The following is an 8,642-nucleotide window of genomic DNA, read 5'->3' as shown; positions in this document are numbered from 1 at the left end:
CAGGATGGGGACTCATGCCCTGAATTATCGTTACTGATCTTAAGTAGACAAGTGGCAAATCTGATAGCCAGAGGGGACAACAATGCCAGTTGTTCAATACCTGGCTTGCATTGTCAAAACTGGGTTATTTTTATTGTTTTTCACTATATATGAAAAAATTTTACTTCCTTTGCTTGACAGAATACTGCTTTGGGGCTGGGAATATTTTCTTGTTCCTGCATCTGCCAGATTCTTAGACCCATCTTTTAAGTATAAAGGTGGAAATCTTTTCAAAGAGACACCATTTTCTTCTGGAATTTATCTCAAGGCTTTTGATCATAGTGATGATATGGCAATGTATGTGGCTAGCTGCCATTAGAAAATTGTCAGAGCAAACTTGATTTTAAGCCTTTTGGAGTTGATCAGATGATTTTTGTTGATTTAAAAGAGCTCTGGCTCATGCCCAAAGGTGATGATGGTAGAGTAGAAAAGACAAAGCATATGTATAGGAAGAAACTAATCCATACAGCCCCAGATGGTAAATTTTTTCTGCCAGTAAGTGGCACAGAAAAGAAGCTTGGCTTTACATTTTGAAATAGCACTCACATCTCCAAAAGTGGTACCAACACACATACTTCTTATAACTGTTTACAAATGGAAATGATGGGGTATAAAAAAGAATAACAGTTGCTTATAATAGCAGCACATTTGTAGACTCCTCCAGAAAATGTTGAATAAATTTTGAACTTCTTAAAAAGGTCTGTCTGCAATCAGGCAAGGCTCACTCAAGGACTTTCAACATATACCACTTCAGACCTCAGTTTCCTCATCTCTCAAGTGGGACTACTGATACTTACAGGCTTATAGCCAAGCTCAGCTCTTAAATGCAAAACAAAGAGGTCCTATCAGTCCAAATTTATCATCACTTGCCACAGCAGGATTATACCATGATAGCATTTCACTCTTCAAGTACTGCTTAACATTAATGTTAATACTTCTGCTTCAATTTTTGCTGTAGCATCTCTTTTCGGTGTAACACTGTAAGTGGCTTTCACAGCAGGTAAAATGTGTCATACTGTACAGTTCCAAAGAAATAATAGAAATAGAGATGCAGATAGGCACAGCGTAATAGACATCAAAGATCAAATGAATTTTCTGAGCTGGTATTCAACTGAGATGAGACACTTCTAGAAGGTGTTTTGAAGCTAGGAGAGAAGCCTGGGAAAACATTCCAGCTGGAAGGGGTTAGTGCAAAACTGAAAGAGGATGTGGCCAAGATGCTTGGAAGGGCTGTTTCACTCCTGCTTTAGTTAAAACCAGTCAAAGCCTGGACACAGGAGAGGGCTGTGGGTTAGGAGTGTATGTGTGAGACCTCTTTGCCAGGCTTGATTCGAAAACTGTTTAGGCACGGCTGAGAGACTGGAAAATACTGCTTTCCAAATGGGGACTTTCATGACAGATAGTTACATCCTGGGTGTGGATATAATATACCATGGGCAGAAAAATACAGGGATTGTCTTTTGCCAGGGACTTATACAACCACATCTGTCGTTTCCCACCATTTCCTCCCTTACCCCCCCTTGGAGGGGTTTTCTATCCAAAAGTGTAAAAATTACAAATCCCGAAAAACTGCAATATGGGCTGTACCTAGAGAAACTTTTAGATCGTTCATTCCATAAATATCTCTCAGAGGCTGTCTGACGTCAGAGGATTTGGAGAGAGAGGCTGGTCTGAAAGTGAAAACAGCAGCAGTTCCAGTCTCACTACAACAGCGCAGCCAGCGAGAGGACCAGCACAGGCATTTCACTGTGTGGATTACAGGACTGCAGAACAGGGAGGAACTGCGCAGAGACACAGGCACTACACTGTAAGTGCAGCTGCTGCAGCAAATCTTCTTGTGTTTTTGCTTGTTTTCAAGAGCAAATCCCTGCAAGTACCACTTGTCTTTCTTTTCTTTTCTTTTTTTTTCTCCTCTGAAATATCCTGAAGCCAGCTTGGCAGAACACAGGATTCAGGTTTAGCTTGATTGCTTCTCCCAAAGGTATGCAGAAGGGCTGATGGTACAGGCTTTTGCACTCTTCTGTATGTGGATGGGGGTGACAAGGGATGAAGGAGGTCAAAGGAGAGAAGAGGGAGGGAAGGATGTATCTTTGGAAGACTACAAAATTAACTGAAATTCAGCTCCTTCATATTCTGGTAGCACGACAGCAAAATCCCAAATAAGCCGTAGGCAAAGGCCAACTTCCTTAGGCAACTCCACAATGCAGGATTTCTTTTTTAACTCTTTAATCCCTTGTCATATTGTGCAGCAAGCAGTTCCTCTTTCCTTATGAGGATCACCGACAATTTCCTGGCTCCCTGACAACAAAGTCCTGTCCCACTCTGTTTGCCAGGCTACTGGCAATAACAGATCCTAACATAGGTATGGGGTGTTGCTCGCTAAATCTGACAAATTTAGCGCCTTGAGCCTCTACTCGCTTGATACTAAGGGCTCTCCAAAGAACCCACTGGTTCTGCAGAGGGGAGAGGCATCTCTCAGATCCAAAAACTAGCTGTAACAGGGTCATATATGAAGGATGCAGCTACTAAAAGAAGAATCTCCCTGTGAAAAACCTGCACAGGCACTGCTAGAGACACATGGTGCAAGTGCCAAGGAAGGATAGTGATTCTTAATAATTTTTTTTTTTTAAAACTTCAGCAGTCCAGAGATTCCCAAGCTTACTCCATAAAAAGCTGGTGTTTTCAGTGAGGCACTCAGCTGGTTTTATTTACAATTAAAATTCAGTGCTGCATTCATGTAATTAACCTTACCTCCCCCACCTCACACCTGGATGTCCCTTCTTCATTCCCTGACTAGAGGTGGGAGCAGTTCTGGGGACAGCTGTGGGGGCAGCTGTCCTCTTCATTGGCATCTTCTCTAATGAGACCGCTGACAGAAAACAGCCCATTTCCCCAAGCAGGTGGAAGAGTTTGATGCCTCCTGTGTGAAGCTGACATATTTAGCCAGCACTTGTAACTTTAGAAAGCTCTTTGCCAGTGAGAGGGTGGTTGGTCTGTGCAGTTGCTCAAGGAGAGATGACGCCCTTGAACATAAACACAAAGCTGGGCTGAGAAGCAGGAGCTATGTGAATTGCACAATATAATGCACTGTGCTGTTAGTAATTGGCTTCAACCAACAAGCAGTCACAAGAAACACTGTTGCGAGTCAGGGCTCCCTGGGCTGAGTTGTTTTGGTAATGGAATAAGTTTGCAAATACTTTCCTTCTTGAGGGTGGCAGAGTGGGTTGCTGGGGCAGGGAAAAGGGAGAAAAGGAGGAAAGGTGAGGATTATGAGGAGGGAGTTTTGCAGGGATCTCCCCTGGAAAATGAAAGTGAGCAAGTCTAGGTAGCTATGCTGAAAGCAACTGCTGGTTGATGTAACCAGTGTGCTGGCTAATGTAATGGAAGTAGCTTTATTGGGCAGGTGTTCAAGGTCTAATCCCCACTAAGGGATGCCATGCCATGCCATGTAAAGCAAACTAGGCTGAGCTGGAGAAAAAGCAACCGTACTGACAGCACATGTAAGGGAGCCTCTGTTCTCAGAGCCAGATCCTGCAGGAACATACTTTGGAATTGAAGTCTCCAGACTTGGAAGGAATCGGTTTGGGATCTGGGCTGCTTTACCATGACATATCAGAATCCTTTTCCTCTCCCCCATTTATTTCTTATTTGATTTTGTTTCCAGTAGCCTAGCAGCTCCTTTTCCAAGAAGCTGCTTTATTTTCTTAGCAACAGCCTAATCACATTGGATGGCAATGTGAAAGAAAAAAAATCCTTAAGAAATGTAGTAAGTTGTTAGAAGCGTATATGCCCCAATAAAAGCTTGAGAGCTGTCACAGCCAAGGGAGACACAGACACTTTTACCTGGTTCAGCAGCTAGTCTGTCTGAAGTGCATTGGGCAATACAGAACTAATATATACAAAACTGAGAGGGTGAGAAGAGGAACTAAGGAGGTGATAATTCCCAATTTGGGGTGTTTTAAGCTGACTGCTTCTTTTCTGTCTCATGATTCCTCTCTCTGTCCTCCAGCTCAGCATCCCACTAGTGAGTGACACTACCTGCAGGGGTTTGCAAGTCTGGAAGTTCCTTGTGGGCTGTTAGTCGTGGTTCAGGGGGAAAGTTGCACACTGAGTGGAAGGGTAGGAGGAGGAATGAGGAAGGAGGTGCTGATCTGGCAGGAGCTCAATTTAGTGTCTCATGAGAATGCATGGGTCATCACTCAGCATCCTTGAATTTGGATGAGGTTATACCAGCCAGGAAATTGCTAGTTCTTCTGCTGGAGGACACTGACCCTGAAAGCAAGAGAAAAAACCACGTTATGGACAGGGCAGACATCTTTTCAGTTTTGCTTTGTGAAACAGAAAGGAATTCCCTGTTGGAGCTTATGACAGTCACAGTGCAACCCTGAGGTTTTAAAAGTCTATATTATGTGTTACGAAGTTCAGTCTCATGGTTTCACAGAGCTGAGTAAGCAAATTCTCTGGATATTCTAGTGGCCTTACCACACTGTATCACTTTTCTGCTGCTATCGCTGCTGTTTTTTTCAGTTGTGCTCCTTATGTGTAATGGAGATCATTCTGTTCATCTTGAAATCAGCTGTAAAAATTTTTCTTACGAAGTCCAGACGTGGCATGCACTGACTGTATTTTATTGGCAGGGAGGCACAGCAAGAGTTGAACAGCATCTTGAAGGCATCTCCCAGATAGTTTGGTTTTGCTCCATCTGCGTTAGTTGACATAAAATTCCCCCAAGGTCCAATGGAATCCCAGAAACCCATCTAGTCCCTCCAGTCCAGCTATCTGACCTAGCGATTGAGCAATCAGGGGACACCATTTCCTGACACTTAGGGGAAGGATGTGTGGGAGGTTTGGCTCTCAGTGCTTTAGTTGCTGTGAATTTTCAAACCTGGGTCAGTCCTATGGTGATCTGACCTTCTTTCCCTTCCCTGCCCCTGCAGCCCCCAGGCAAGCACAGCATGTTCCTAAATTAAAAGAAAGCCGACTGCTCTGATTTTCATTGGATGAAAGAGTTTGCGTGTATTTTCCCATGCTTTTTATTGTGTTGATGATTGACAGTGGTGTCTTTTGTGGCTTTTCTGTTTTACCAGTTGTGTTCCCTAATATCACACTCATTTGAACTGAAAAAACTGGTAGTAGTGAGACTCAGTATATATACTGACATGCAGTAGATCTGATTAATTTCTCATCTTTCCGCAATTCCACTTAACAGTGGAGTTACTTCTGTTTGGCACTACTCTGAGTCATTATCAGGCTGAGGACTTGTTACCTTCCAAGCTCTGTGTAGGTATTAAATTTCATAATGCTATGTAAATTAGTTAAGTGGGATTTATTGGGTTGGATTCTCAGCCAGTGCAAATAGGTATGGGGACTCCAGTGTAGCTATGACAAATGTATTCCAGCTGAGGATTTGGCCCAGTATCTTCAGACTGGTATTGAGTGACCTGAGGCATAGACAGTGCAAGTCTGGTCTCATCTGTACTGGTGAAAGTTTTTCCTAGCTCTGTATTGTTCAAGAAACTTATTCCAGGCTTCAATTACAAGTAAGTTCAAGAAGCATCAGAATTTGGTCCAGAGAAACTGAGGCCCAAGTTGTGCAAAGCAACCTGTAATTTTGGCTCCTTATTTTTAGTGTCTTGTTAAGGCACAAAGACACTCAAAAATTGAGAGCGCCAAAATTATAAGCTGCTTCTGAAATGCTGGCTGACTGACTTGGGCAAATCTACACAGTGGATTTGATTCTTCTCACATACTTTTTACAGCAGTGTAATTCTCTGAAGGTCAGTTGAGCTACTGCTGTTTTACAGCAGTAGAGGTCACAGAGGAATGTGTCCCATGTTGCCAGAAGCTCCCGTGAGCTTTGGTATGTCAGTCCTGTACTCATGTTCTGTTTTTCTTGACATGTCCACAATGTATCCGGCTTTGATTTGCTGAGAACCACGTAGCCACAGGCCCATGAACTCATCACATGCTGAGCAGTGCTATTGGTAGTGCAGCCTCAAGCTTTCTTAGTGCTGTGTGTTAAATCTGTACTTAATGATGGTCAAACAGGCTTTTCCCTCCCTTAGGCTTTGTGTCCAGTTTGTATGTTGCCCAAATACATGTTCTATGTTAGATTTATATTTTCAATTTTCCACATGGCATTTCAACACTTGAGATTTTGGCCTCTCTGCTGATCTCTATTGTGTCAGATAATATCTTCTAGTAGTAGTTTTCTAGACTTGGGACAACATGGAGTAACAAATCTGATGAGGAGAAGCTCATGGGTTTTGGATTTAGTAGAAAAGTTATTCTGAGAGTATGGTAGGCTTATACCGGTGATAAGGTTTCTCTGGAGTTAGGAATTAGAGTGACTTAAGGTGGAAAGAAGGAAGTAGATAAGGAAGGGAGGAGATTAGAAGGCTTGCTGGAATTTAAGGAGTGGGACCTGGACATCAGAAGGATGTGTTTAGACTATGTGAAAATGGAAATAGTGGTAACCTTGAGGCACTGAGAAAAACTTTAGCAGCAAGAGAGGAGTATGCTCCCTTCCTGAATAACAAGTGCTTGCTCACTTCCCAGTTTTACTGGCTTCAAAGTAATAATCACTGAAGTTGATACTTCTGCTCATGTGCTTTGAAGTTCACATTTGTTTTTGTTGAAGAGTATTTTTCTCTTCAGTGTGTTCCAAGATGACTTAAATTCAGGCAATGCATGTGCCAGCCCAGCTCTTCTTTGTATTGGGGACGAAGCTGATTTGTAAGACCCAACAACTCTATTCTGTCTCCTTGGTATATTACTTTTTTTAAGGAGACATAAACAAGGACTCATTTTTACTGTTACAACTTTTATTATTCAAGGCAGTGAACAAGCCTGATTTGGAGGTCTTTCTCTCTGTTTTGTTTGCTGTTTGGAGGGCAATGTTTTTAGCTGTTTAAACAATTGAATTAATGAGCCGTGAAGTCTTAAAGAGATGGAAATTTAAACAGTGCCCTGTTTATCCTTGAAGAAAGTCATCAGGTCCAATTTAACTTTTTAAGATCTGATCTGAAGATGTGTTCCCAGGACATTTTCATAAATTAAATACACAAACACACACACACACAAAGTAGAAGGAACATTTCTGCCAAAGAGCACAATCCAGGTTGGATTTCATTGTGAAGAAGTCATGCAAGGATATATTTCAAGGGTTTAATATCACATGGCAAGATTCCCTTCTCCCAAGACAAAGCTGTGGGAAGAGATGAAAAATCTCAGAGGATGGGTCCACTGGTAGCTATTAAACATGATAATCTGGCTGTACTCCCATCTCAAAATCCTAAACAACTAAAGGATTGAGCAGGGGTAGGATCAGACTATATATGGTATTTTTATATGCTTTCCCTAACCATCTGCAGCTGACCATTACTTGGAGATAGCGTACTGGTTTAGATGGACTTCTGATCTGACTATGTAGTCATTTTTATATTCCTGTGGTCTTCAAGAGAGAAAACACTGTGAAGATCCTCTGATGTTTCAGCTATACTACGAGGGAGAAACAGTCATATCTGTAAGATGTGGGCTGAGGAACCTGACCAGGTACATCACAAACCTCCAGGAACTTTTTCATATTTTAGTCCTTTAAGTGTCAAGAATGCACATGAAGAAACTATACCTTCATTTTTAGCACTGTGTCTTCCTGTCAGTGAAAAAAGTGACCAGCATCTCTCCTTGTTCCCCAGTTCAAAAGTGGATTACAAACAGTGACTATTTTTTTGCAGAAAAGATTTAATTTGCTAACACCCCTCCAGTTATTTTTAGAAATGTTTTGCATTTTCTTTTGTGTTTAAATATTTCTCTAAATCCAAACATTTCAAATAAGCTTACTCATCAATAGTATGACTGTTGCTGATATTTTCATAAATACCAAATATTTTGGGTGCTTCCATTTTCCAGGAAAGCTCAGTGCTTTAAAAAAAAAAAAAAGGCTATTTTTAAGTATTTCAGGCTCATCTTGAAAAATCATTAATCTCTTTGCACGCTTTTAGTCCTGCACTGTCATCTGTTTTCTTTCAAATCTCCAGAGGGCTGTGACAGAAATACGTGGGAATTCCATGTTGCTCTGCATCAGCCTGTCAATTCTACTCCTTTCCTTGTCAGGTCAAAGGGAGCAACCTTTTCAAGAAGGAATGAAACAACTGTGGGGCTGTATAAGCATCCTTGCCTCTGCTGATCTGTGCATAGAAGTTTCCTGGACTCTTGTAGAGGTGTAACATGATTTCCCTCTAACATGAAGTTATTTTTTTCCCCAGGAATGTTACAACAGTGCAGTCCCTCTGAAAATATGTAGTCAATAAATCATCACCCTGCAATACAGTAAGTTCTGTACTTTCCACTGGTTTAAGATCAAACCCTGAATGCTGTGGGTATTGTATGCTCATTAGCCAGATTGTTTCTGATGGAGCAATCTCAGTGGACTGTTCCTATTTAACCAGTAGGAGTTAAATGATGAGGATATTTTCTTGTCTGCAATTATACACTATACAAATATATGAGGCTAAGTAAGTCACATATATATATAGTTAGATAAAGTTAGCAATTTATTCTTTACATTCAGCACTTTCCTTTGGAAAATTTCCAGGCACTTT

General features: G+C 41.5%; 1 protein-coding gene across 1 annotated transcript in view; it reads left to right on the top strand.

Moving 5' to 3' along the window:
* The first annotated feature begins 1,753 nt into the window (after window positions 1–1,753).
* The window catches only part of DAAM2 (dishevelled associated activator of morphogenesis 2), a 209,919-nt gene continuing 203,030 nt past the window's right edge, over window positions 1,754–8,642 (top strand). The window contains exon 1 of the mRNA XM_075042929.1: window positions 1,754–1,846. The gene's annotated coding sequence lies outside the window, so the exon portion shown is untranslated. The remainder of the gene's footprint in view (window positions 1,847–8,642) is intronic.

The sequence above is a fragment of the Buteo buteo genome, chromosome 12, assembly GCF_964188355.1.
Source record: "Buteo buteo chromosome 12, bButBut1.hap1.1, whole genome shotgun sequence".
In the NCBI taxonomy this organism is placed as follows: Eukaryota; Metazoa; Chordata; class Aves; order Accipitriformes; family Accipitridae; genus Buteo; species Buteo buteo.
The sequence above is the reverse complement of the archived record's forward strand: the minus strand, read 5'-3'. Positions and strand labels throughout refer to the sequence as shown.